The sequence below is a fragment of the Salmo salar genome, unplaced genomic scaffold (assembly GCF_905237065.1).
Source record: "Salmo salar unplaced genomic scaffold, Ssal_v3.1, whole genome shotgun sequence".
NCBI classification, from domain to species: domain Eukaryota; kingdom Metazoa; phylum Chordata; class Actinopteri; order Salmoniformes; family Salmonidae; genus Salmo; species Salmo salar.
In genome coordinates, this window is record NW_025549017.1 from 1 (window position 1) to 12,615 (window position 12,615).

Sequence of the window (12,615 nt, forward strand, 5' to 3'; positions counted from 1 at the left end):
GTCTGTCATGGAAAGTTCAGGTGTTCCAATGTTTTGTCCTCTTGGTGTACTCCTATCTAGGGCCCTTAGAGCTCTGGTCAGAAGTAGTGCACTGTGTAGGGGATAGGGTGCCAACACTGTCTCCTGTGACTGTCAGACTGCCAGCTTTAGTCCTGCCAGCCCAACTAGCAGGATTAAACACGTGCCTGAATCACACCAAGGTCTGAGCTCCATCCTTCAAAAAACTCCTTCAAAACAATTATTTGTATTTCTTATCAACAGAACAGTAAATAAAAGTTTGCAGAATTTGACCCGGCTGGTACCAAGATATAAAACAAATCAGGCACAGCAGGATTACACTACTGAATGGTCCACAGAAAAGCCTGTCCACATTCCCACTCCAGTCTGTTCCGTTCAATAAACTTTATTCATCCCAAGCGGGCAGTTAGACAGTGACAGCCATGAGTCAACACATAACAGGATACATGGATACTGTACTACCCTGGAACAGGAGCCCTGCTCGCTGTAAGCAGATGAACTCTTACACTTCCCAACGTTATATTACCACTGTAGACTTCCCAACGTTATATTACCACTGTAGACTTCCCAACGTTAAATTACCACTGTAGACTTCCCAACGTTAAATTACCACTGTAGACTTCCCAACGTTAAATTACCACTGTAGACTTCCCAACGTTAAATTACCACTGTAGACTTCCCAACGTTAAATTACCACTGTAGACTTCCCAACGTTAAATTACCACCGTAGACTTCCCAACGTTAAATTACCACTGTAGACTTCCCAACGTTAAATTACCACGTAGACTTCCCAACGTTAAATTACCACCGTAGACTTCCCAACGTTAAATTACCACTGTAGACTTCCCAACGTTTAATTACCACTGTAGACTTCCCCAACGTTTAATTACCACGCAGACTTCCCAACGTTTAATTACCACTGTAGACTTCCCAACGTTTAATTACCACTGTAGACTTCCCAACGTTTAATTACCACTGTAGACTTCCCAACGTTTAATTACCACTGTAGACTTCCCAACGTTTAATTACCACTGTAGACTTCCCAACGTTTAATTACCACTGTAGACTTCCCAACTCCTTCAAATGAGACATGTGGAAACATTATGGTTAAACTGCTTGTGAAGGAGGAAGGAGGAAGCAGTCACCACCATTACCACCGCCCAGGCTGAGACCACCCTGCTTGTTGTGAGAAGGAAATGTTGATTCTCCAAAGTGTTCGTTCACCACCCTCTAAACACTATAGGCCCATTTACCAGGCAACCAGGAACTAAAGTTTATCTTCACCCTGGTTGTTCAGGCAGGAAGACAATAGTCAGTCAAACAAGGTGGTTAAATATCGCCTTGAGATTGTCCCCGTTGACTTATCCCCGTTGCTTCGAGACTGTGCACAACAACAATACAACAGCTCTTCCTGTACTGGGAACTTGGGCAGGGATTCCAGGACACACACACACACACACACACACACACACATACTGCACAGGTAGTTTGTTTGTAGCTGTGCTTGTTTGAATCGTGGCCCCAGTCTCTAGTCTGGTGAGTGTGAAGACTGAGGTGTAGCCTGCATACTTCCACTAAACCAGGCTGTGTGTCCCTCTACCATGGTGACTACATAAATACACCCTAACACTGGCCCTGCCTGTCTTCCTGTTACACCACACACAGCTCAGGGGGGAGGATGGCTCAACCACCACAGGGGCTGGAGCTGCAGCAGGAGCTGGAGCTGGAGCAGGAGCTGGCACAAAGAAGGCTTCTGTGGAGCTGGCAGATAGCTACAACACAGACAGACAATATTACTGAACTAGAGAGGCACTAGACCCACATTCTGCAGGCATGTAAAACTGCAAGGGGAGGCCAGCCTGAGGGAGAGGGGGCAGGGAGGCCAGCCTGAGGAGAGGGGGCAGGGAGGCCAGCCTGAGGAGAGGGGGGCAGGGAGGCCAGCCTGAGGAGAGGGGGCAGGGAGGCCAGCCTGAGGAGAGGGGGCAGGGAGGCCAGCCTGAGGAGAGGGGGCAGGGAGGCCAGCCTGAGGAGAGGGGGGCAGGGAGGCCAGCCTTAAAGAAAAAACTAAAAGAGAGACACTTGCATTCTTACTGCGTAGTAAGTTAGGTAGTAGCAGCCAATACAAGATGCCTGAGGGTGAATTTCAACATACCGCCTTCCAAACAATGTTCACAACTAATCAACACACTGAACTACAACAGAAACACTTTCTCTGGGCAACAGGGATAACAATAACAACTGTCTCTGTCATGAGTGGAGTGTACTATTTAAGTAGTCAGTTAACGCATTGTAACAAAGCATTTACTTTTTGCACCCCAGTATCTCTACTTGCACATCATCATCTGCACATCCATCACTCCAGTGTTAATTGCTCAATTGTAATTATTTCGCCACTATGGCCTATTTATTGCCTTACCTCCCTAACCTTACTACATTTGCACACACTGTACATAGATTTTTCTATTGTGTTATTGACTGTACGTTTGTTTATTCCATGTGTAACTCTGTGTTGTTGTTGTTTGTGTCGCACTGCTTTGCTTTATCTTGTCCAGGTCGCAGCTGTAAATGAGAACTTGTTCTCAACTGGCCTACCCCACACTAAGCCAACTCCAGACCACTCATCCCTCTTGGCGACTGGGGTTTGATGTAGTGATATTATTAATGACGAAATATTGTATCGAATTGTTTTGATAATATCACACTATTATTTTCATGCTAGTTGGCTGTACCTGCACCAAAACTCCAGTATGTATCCTTCATAGCTTGTTCTCCATCTTCTTTTTAAACAGGGAGACAATTTGTTTTCAGCACTTTTATGTCCATGACTGATCAAAACTTGTTTTCTCATGAGAGAGAGAGAGAGCGAGAGAAAGAGAGAGATGACTGTAGCTGGCAGAGTGACTGTATGAGATCTATCTGGTTGAGGAGGGGGTTTCTATGGAAACTATTAGGCTCTAACCACTCTCGCCTGCCTGCTGAACAACACCATGTACTAGACTGGTAAAAACAACACAAACAAGATGCCTACCCCCTAAAAATAACTGTTCAGAACATATTTCATTGATTGTATATAACGAGTAAGCTGTAATGAGTAAAAGCTTTTACTTGGTTTTTCCCCTGGATATAATTTCTCTCTCCATCAACAGATCAAAAGACAATCTGGGTTCATTGAATGATAAACTAATATATTATCACTTGAAAGAAAACCTACTTTTCATATATCCGTTGTCCCCTCATGAAGACCTTGGCTTCGTTGTCCAGCGGAAACGTCCCGTCATCTTTCCTGAAGCGATAGAACAGCTTCATGTCTTTGAACTCCTTGTGCTCGTCACAAACTGCAACACAAAAAGAGGAACAATGTTTGTTTACATTTAGTGAACTGACAATTGTGTCATCTTTATCCCCCACACTAACAGCCCAATAAACAGAGCTGAGTTAGCTAACTGCATCCTCTTTATCCCCACACTAACAGCCCACTAAACAGAGCTGAGTTAGCTAACTGCTAATGGCATCATCTTTATCCCCACACTAACAACCCACTAAACAGAGCTGAGTTAGCTAACTGCTAATGGCATCTTTATCCCCACACTAACAGCCCACTAAACAGAGCTAGCTCACTGCTAATGGCATCATCTTTTCCCAGCCCACTAAACAGGGCTAGCTCACTGCTAATGGCATCATCTTTTCCCAGCCCACTAAACAGAGCTGAGTTAGCTAACTGCTAATGGCATCATCTTTTCCCAGCCCACTAAACAGAGCTGAGTTAGCTAACTGCTAATGGCATCATCTTTTCCCAGCCCACTAAACAGAGCTGAGTTAGCTAACTGCTAATGGCATCATCTTTTCCCAGCCCACTAAACAGAGCTGAGTTAGCTAACTGCTAATGGCATCATCTTTTCCCAGCCCACTAAACAGAGCTGAGTTAGCTAACTGCTAATGGCATCATCTTTTCCCAGCCCACTAAACAGAGCTGAGTTAGCTAACTGCTAATGGCATCATCTTTTCCCAGCCCACTAAACAGAGGCGAGTTTACACGAAAGCTTCGTAGTTAATAATGCCATTACGTTTCTCTCGACAACCCAGTGCCAGTCAATCCTCTGAAGTGAACGAAATTTGCCAAATGAAGCACTTTGCTGATCTTTGAGTGGTGAGGTCTGAATTTAAAGTGTTATGTTAGCTACTCCGCTTTCTGGAAACTCATATGTCATCAGACAGAAGCTATACACTGTGTATCCTTGACGTATATACATACATACATACATACATACATAAACCTCCAACAAGACATTTTGTACTAGGCTACATCCAAACTGGCTGAGAGAAAGACAACCAACAGCACTAGAGAGAGACAGAGGATTTGTCTCTTCACATTAAAATGGAAGAACATTAGGTACTAAACAAAACAACAACAAAACGTTTGAAACAGGCAGGGACAATCTGCATACAGAAAAACTAAAAACCTGATGCAAAACATTTTCTGTTGAGTGTCCTAATGAATGACAACCAGATAGAAGTCATGTCAGAAGGCTGTAGAGAAGCAGGTTTGTTATTGTTATTTTACTGCTGCTCTTTAATTACTTGTTACTTTTATTTCTTATTCTTATCCGTATTTTTTTTTAAACTGCATTGTTGGTTAGGGGCTCGTAAGTAAGCATTTCACTGTAAGGTATACACCTGTTGTATTCGGCGCATGTGATGAATACAATTTTATTTGAAGTCTGTAGAGAAGCAGGATCTGGCTGTTCCCAGAAAACCCCAAGCTCAGAGGAGTATTAATTAGGGCGCACCATAACAAAACGCTTAGCAATGGAAAACGAAAGAGTGTTTCTTATTGGACAGGTCCAGGAAATGTCTCCCGTTTCCTTCCATTTGGTTCCTAATGAACACAGCCCAGACGTGTCTGGTCATGTCAGAAGGCCCTACCGTGATGGATGATGCTTTGATCCAGGAGTTTCTGCATGATCTTGATGGCTGTGTCTCTGTCTGACGCCTCCTTGTGCTCCAGCAGCCAGTCGATCAGCTCCTTGGCCACAAAGCAGTTGGGATACGTCCTCAGGTGATGCCTGCGGGTCCTTAACCACCTTCCCTTCATGGAGACGCAGCCTGTGGTTTGAAAAACACAACGTCAGGCTATTGACAAATTGTAGCTTCTCCCCCTCCGTCATATACTGTAACTATAGTACACTTGTTCAGGAAAAGATTAGGCCTACAGCTAGTAATGTAGGCTATTCTTACATCGTCTGTGGAACACCACAATGTCAGGCTATTGACATACAGTAGTGTAGCTCCTCTCTCTCCGTCATGTGTTGTAACTGTATTTACACTTGTTATTATGTAGCCTAGTGACATACTGCTCTCCCTCTCAATTCAATGGGATTTATTGGCATTGGAAACATGTTAACATTGCCAAAGCAAGTGAAATAGATAATATACAAACGTGAAAAACAATAAAATGAACAGTAAACATTACACACAGAAGTTCCAAAAGAATAAAGACATTACAAATGTCATATTATGTCTACACCCCCCCTGTATGTATGTACAGTCTCTTATAGCTTTAGATGTTCGGTCACTCGTCTGTACTCCATGTTCACTCTCTCAGGAAGGACATGCATGTACATGTATTGTGTATTCGTAGCACATGTTCCAGTTTCTTGGTGGTTGTCACCAAGAGGAAGTGACAACAAACAGTGTGGTGCACATGGTGGCCTCTGAGCTGTGGTTATGTTAGATAGTCAGTTACACAACAGCATGCTGACTCACAGTATAGGCTGTTTTTTACTTTTCAAGTCAATAAGTTACACTTGTTTTATATCCTTCATTTTAAATTATGTAACGAGGATATTCAGAGCATTCTGCTAATGAGTGCAGTGTGTATGGATTATCAATGTGTTATGAAGCCTCTGTGTAACCTAGTGGGTTTTGTTCCTCAGATAAAGTGTTAGCGGGTAGAACATCTGTCAGTACTGCGTTAGTTAGACAGGTCTGAGGAGGATGTGTATGGATGAATTAGGATTGTGTTATGGTTTCCTTATGTAGGTACAGTGCTAGTCATAAGTTTGAATACACCTACTCATGTCAGGATTTTTTATTTTTACTATTTTCTACATTTGTAGAATAATAGTGAAGAAATCAAAACTATGAAATAACACATATGGAAGTATATAGTAACCCCCCCAAAAAAAGTGTTAAACAAATCAAAATATATTTGATATTCTTCAAATTAGCCACCCTTTGCCTTGATGACAGCATTGCACTGTAGGTATTCTCTCCTGGAATGCATTTCCAATTAACAGGTGTGCTTTTTTATGTTAATTTCTGGAATTTCTTTCCTTCTTAGTGCGTTTGAGCCAATCAGATGTGTTGTGACGAAGTAGGAGTGGTATACAGAAGATAGACCTATTTGGTAAAGGAACAAGTCCATATTATGGCAAGAACAGCTCAAATAAGCAAAGAGAAACAACAGACCATCATTACTTTAAGACATGGAGGCCAGTCAATTCCAAGAACTTTGAAAGCTTTTTCAAGTGCAGTCGCAAAAAAACATCAAGCGCTATGATGAACCTGGCTCTCATGAGGACCACCACAGGAAAGGAAGACCCAGAGTTACCTCTGTTGCAGAGGATAAGTTCATTAGAGTTACCAGCCTCAGAAATTGCAGCCCCAAAAAATGCTTCAGAGTTCAAGTAACAGACACATCAACTGTTCAGAGGAGACTGTGTGAATCAAGCCTTCATGGTCGATTTGCTGCAAAGAAATCAATACTAAAAAGGACACCAATAAGGAGGAGACTTGCTTGGACCAAGAAACAAACACTGGACATAAGACCGAGTCCAAAATTGAGATTTCTGGTTCCTACCACTGTCATTATGAGACGCAGAGTAGGTGAACGGATGATCTCTGCATGTGCATTTCCCACCGTGAAGCATGGAGGAGGTTGGATGGTGCTTTGCTGGTGACACTGATTTATTTAGAACTCAAGACACACTTAACCAGCATGGCTACCACAGCATTCTGCAGTGATACACCATCTCATCTGATTTGGGCTTAGTGGGACTATCATTTGTTTTTCGATTGGACAACGACTCAACATACCTCCAGGCTGTGTAAGGGCTATTCGACCAAGGAGGAGAGAGTGATGGAGTGCTGCATCATATGACCTGGCCTCCACAATCAACCGACCTCAACCAAATTGAGATGGTTTGGGATGAGTCGGACCGCATAGTGAAGGAAAAGCAGCCAACAAGTGCTCAGCATTTGTGGGAACTCCTTCAAGACTGTTGGAAAAGCATTCCAGGTGAAGCTGGTTAAGAGAATGCCAAGAGTGTGCAAAGCTGTCATGAAGGCAAAGGGTCGCTACTTTGAAGAATCTACAATATAAAACACTTTTTTCGTTACTACACGATTCCATGTGTGTTATTTCATAGTTTTGATGTCTTGAAAATAGTAAAAATAAAAAACCCTTGAATGAGTAGGTGTTTTCTACTGGTACTGGTTCTGACTGGTACTGTTTGTATGCCCCTAAAGTAGACAGGTCTGAGGAGGGTGGACGGAGGGAGGGGATAAAGTAGACAGGTCTGAGGAGGGTGGACGGAGGGAGGGATAAAGTAGACAGGTCTGAGGAGGGTGGACGGAGGGAGGGATAAAGTAGACAGGTCTGAGGAGGGTGGACGGAGGGAGGGATAAAGTAGACAGGTCTGAGGAGGGTGGACGGAGGGAGGGATAAAGTAGACAGGTCTGAGGAGGGTGGACGGAGGGAGGGATAAAGTAGACAGGTCTGAGGAGGGTGGACGGAGGGAGGGATAAAGTAGACAGGTCTGAGGAGGATGGACGGAGGGAGGGATAAAGTAGACAGGTCTGAGGAGGATGGACGGAGGGAGGGATAAAGTAGACAGGTCTGAGGAGGATGGATGAAGAGATTTAGAAGTCCTCATGTAGGTGGTGCACTTCCAATAAAATGACAGGTGGCCTCATTACAAATTAGCTAACTGAAACATTTTAAAAAATGAAGGATAACCATTTTTGAATCTGATACCTTAGTATGTATAAGGGGCTGTTATGTAGGTGGTGCACTGCCAATAAAATTTGACAGGTGTCCTCATTACAAATTAACTAACTGAAACATTTTAAAAAATGATGGCTGTTATGTAGGTGGTGCATGTCATATAAATGAGTCAGGGCTGAGTGATTTGGAGTGTCTGTCCAGGTCATTCAATGCACAGTTGAATAAATGTCCCAGGCCTCAGCAGACAGACAGGATAGAACAAGAACTCTTTACACACTCTGGGTTCCTTGTGTATTCTGGCTCCTCTTTCAGTACAAAGATGACGAAAGACAGCAGATGTGCAACTAAATCCAGCAGGAGAGGAGGGGTTGAGGCAGACAAGACAAAACTCATTGATTGGCCAACAAAAGCGAAACTAGATGTCGAAATGAATGATCCTTTAACCTTAACAAGGACACTGTCTCAAAGTGTATCTACAGTACACGTTCATAGCGGAGTAATGCAAATGTTATGTAGCCTCTTGGACTGGTCAGTGAGAGTGACCCATGAACAACACTACAACCACTAGACGGCAGATTAGTTAAAGAACAACTAGGAATAAAAGGCATGTTCCTCAAGACGTGTTCTGAATAGCCCTTGTGTTTATCAGGGTGATTCACTATAATGTTAAATGGAGAAAGATAACAAAACAGCCATTGTTCATTACAGCTGCTCCTCTGGCTCTTTTGGGTCTCTCTAGAATCTACTACTGTCTAGCCTCTCCTGGATTAGAGGTCTCTGTAGAATCTACTACTGTCTAGTGTCTCCTGGATTAGAGGTCTCTGTAGAATCTACTACTGTCTAGTGTCTCCTGGATTAGAGGTCTCTGTAGAATCTACTACTGTCTAGTGTCTCCTGGATTAGAGGTCTCTGTAGAATCTACTACTGTCTAGTGTCTCCTGGATTAGGAGGTCTCTGTAGAATCTACTACTGTCTAGTCTCTCCTGGATTAGAGGTCTCTGTAGAATCTACTACTGTCTAGTCTCTCCTGGATTAGAGGTCTCTGTAGAATCTACTACTGTCTAGTCTCTCCTGGATTAGAGGTCTCTAGAATCTACTACTGGCTAGCATCTCCTGGATTAGAGGTCTCTAGAATCTACTACTGGCTAGCATCTCCTGGATTAGAGGTCTCTGTAGAATCTACTACTGGCTAGCGTCTCCTGAATTAGAGGTCTCTGTAGAATCTACTACTGGCTAGCGTCTCCTGAATTAGAGGTCTCTAGAATCTACTACTGTCTAGCGTCTCCTGGATTAGAGGTCTCTGTAGAATCTACTACTGGCTAGCATCTCCTGGATTAGATTTGGCAGCTCAGTCCGAGCCTCGAGGCCCTATAGGGCTCTCGTCAAAGTAGTGCACTATGTAGCGAGTAACCTAAACCCACAGGGCAAACTGCCATGAATCCACATGGCTTGGTTTCCTCACTATAATTATAAAGCCAGGGGTCAAAAATCCCATTCTAACCCTACAGAATTCAAGGAAGCAGGCTTATGTCCTGTTATAATGTTTATTTTATTTAACCTTTATTTAGCTAGGTAAGTCAGTTAAGAACAAATTCTTATTTACAATGACGGCCTAGGAACAGTGGGTTAACTGCCTTGTTCAGGGGCAGAACAAAAGATGTTTACCTTGTCAGCTCGGGGATTCGATCTAGCAACCTTTCTGACCACTAGGCTACCTGCCGATTAGCTACTAGCTAATCTTCAGCACGTCTTGTACTCTTGTTCAACTGGGCCCAAAAGGGGGCAGGTGCACTATGTTCAGCTGTGACCAATTATTCCAGGCAGCGCTACTAGTGCTAGCCAGTAGCCAGCAACATCTGTCTCGGCATGTCTAAGACAGGACACCTTATTCCCATACACTAGAGAGGCAACAGGGGGCCATTTGGGAGGCAGACAGCCTGTCCCCAGATGACCTCTAGTCAATGATATGATTTAGAGACAAGTCTTCCTGTTCGTAGTTACATTAAGCATGAGGTCATTACTTTGTTGGGAGAAAGACATGCCAACTAGACCAGACTAGCAGTGTGGCAGGTTAAAAGACATGCCAACTAGACCAGACTAGTAGTGTGCCACGCTGTGGTAGGTTAAAAGACATGCCAACTAGACCAGACTAGTACTGCGGCACGCTGTGGCAGGTTAAAAGACATGCCAACTTGACCAGACTAGTACTGTGCCAGGTTAAAAGACATGCCAACTAGACCAGACTAGTACTGTGCCACGCTGTGGTAGGTTAAAAGACATGCCAACTAGACCAGACTAGTACTGTGCCATGCTGTGGTAGGTTAAAAGACATGCCAACTAGACCAGACTAGTACTGTGCCATGCTGTGTCAGGTTAAAAGTAGGGCCCGGGAGAATACTTGTTAGTATTGTGGCAAGGAAACATAAAGCGGATTTAACTTCTTTAGGAAAACATTACGTTGTTATTCAGAGACATGTATTTATTTTCAAAGTTACAGCACACAATATTTTACACACGCAGGTTTTTAAAAGAACCAAAGAGTTTGGCCTGCTTCCTGTTTTCATTTTTGCCATAGAAAAAAATGTGATAGTGATATTATCACAGCCCTAGTTAAATGACAATTTTAGAGAGGGTCAAAGATTAACCGTGATAGGGAACACTGACATTGAGTTTATTGACTGACCTATGTGATTTGACCATGATGAAGCTAAAGATCTGTAAACACACAGCAACTCCCCCAACAGGTGATAAAACGTTTCAATGCCAATTATAATGAGTCATTTCACTGATGTTGACACTCACTGCTATCTCAATCTTGCTTTTTAAGGCACCACTAATATGGGCCAAGGGTGTGTGTGTGTGTGTGCTCTGTTGTTCCACAAATAGCAAGTGTTACTTCTCTCCACTAAAACAAGCAGCAGTGATCTTCGGATTAACACCACAATGAATAAATGAATTGCTTTCAGTTCACAATGCAAAAAAACCTTTGACACTTAAAATGATCATATTGTGTGCACTTGGGCAGTACAACGCAATACACATTGGCATTGCAGAAAATGTATTGTATTTGTGCGTTGGTTTGAATGGGTACAATTCACGCCTTTGTTTGAAAAGCCGCAACACAGTTTGAACAGCATCACACAGAGCTGTCAGCTCGAGCCAGCCACTCCTACCTCAGCTGCTCTCCGGTGACCAGAACCTCGGCCATGCGCTCGAGCTCCGCAGCCTTCTTCTGCATTGTGTTCCCGATACCATCCATCTCTTTACAACTGTTAAAATAACGGAAATATTACTGCCACTGTAAATACTGTACACAAGCCAAAGGCATCATAGCCTGTGAAAACGAGCTACAGTACACCATATATACACCATATATAGCTGCCTATCCTTATGTCATTGACAAGCCGTCTGGATAGCTCCACTGTATTCTGTCCTAATGACTGTTGCTATACTGTATTAGTGTCATAACTGTGACGTAACCAGCCATTTGTATATCCCCAAAAAATTGCAGAATATCAACAGCACAATCTATTGAAATAAACGGGATGGTGTAAATAACGTTGGCTCACAGTGCAATCATATCCTCCATAATGACAGGTAAAACACCGTGCTGTGGGCCATCTGACACACATGTGATGTAGTATTTCACCATTACTTGCACATTTAAATGCATAACATAAAAAAAAATGATTTACCTTGCAAACACCATGGATAAAAAAAGCTGATTTATTGTTCCTCGAGATCACGTTGTCCTAGATTTGCAAACCAGCAGCATAATCTGAGAAATGCATTAAAAAAAACAAGTTTCACACAGTGAAAAATGGACAGACGCTATCTATTGCGCAAGAGGGGACACTAGGTTGATGTTGAACTTCTTTTGTATTCTGAAAATTAAACTGGTCCGCTAACCATCTAAATGTATGCATATTATTTTCTAGTCGGTAAAGCTTCATTCAACGAACAGCGATTTCTTGTGAAATGTGCATATAATTCTTCAGTAGTAATGAGCTCCACTCGCACCTCTGCCTGTTTACTACGCGATCTTACCATGAAAAGCACGTTGACACCGTGCAGTATTGCCGACTATTTTTCAGTGATTACTGCTATTGGCTCCTTGATTTGTCGCTAAAAGACGCTGGATTACGTTTTGCCGTTTCCGCGACGACGTCACATCACGAATTTGCCTTGATGCGGCACAACTGCGGACCCCACATCGCGTTTTCGCCCTCTTCCGCCACACGTTATGCTTCTCTGATTGTTGCCACGTTCAAGTGCTAGTCAGAACTAAGAAACTCGGAAATGTCGACTTGCTAATAGGTTGTAGTTATACACGAGTGCAACCAGGAAATGTCCAAGTTTCCTCGTTCCAACTAGCACGTTAACGCAGCATGTGAGTGCGTCGTTGCTGTGACTTCTGTTGCACAGACAGCTTCTCCCGCTGTTGTTTGCGGAAGAATTGAGTGGGAAAAGTCGCAAAATGCTATCAAAAATCATAGAAACCCTCTGTGTCAAAACCCCAAAGGCAGCCTGAAAACTTTTACCAATAAAGGGGTCTGAAAACTCGCTTAATATAGTGACAAAGTTGCTAAATT

At 43.1% G+C, this 12,615-nt stretch overlaps 1 long non-coding RNA gene across 2 annotated transcripts; it reads right to left on the reverse strand.

The window, feature by feature from the left end:
• Positions 1-5,086: 5,086 nt before the first annotated feature.
• Positions 5,087-12,308, reverse strand: LOC123735060 (uncharacterized). 2 transcript variants are annotated; one of them, XR_006765235.1, is made up of 4 exons: positions 12,071-12,308; positions 11,719-11,801; positions 11,197-11,292; positions 5,087-5,121 (listed from the first exon to the last, which is right to left on the reverse strand). It is a non-coding gene; the product is annotated as an uncharacterized lncRNA (long non-coding RNA). The 2 variants fall into 2 exon arrangements; XR_006765234.1 differs by having other exon boundaries at positions 11,719-12,092.
• Between the last annotated feature and the right edge of the window lie 307 nt (positions 12,309-12,615).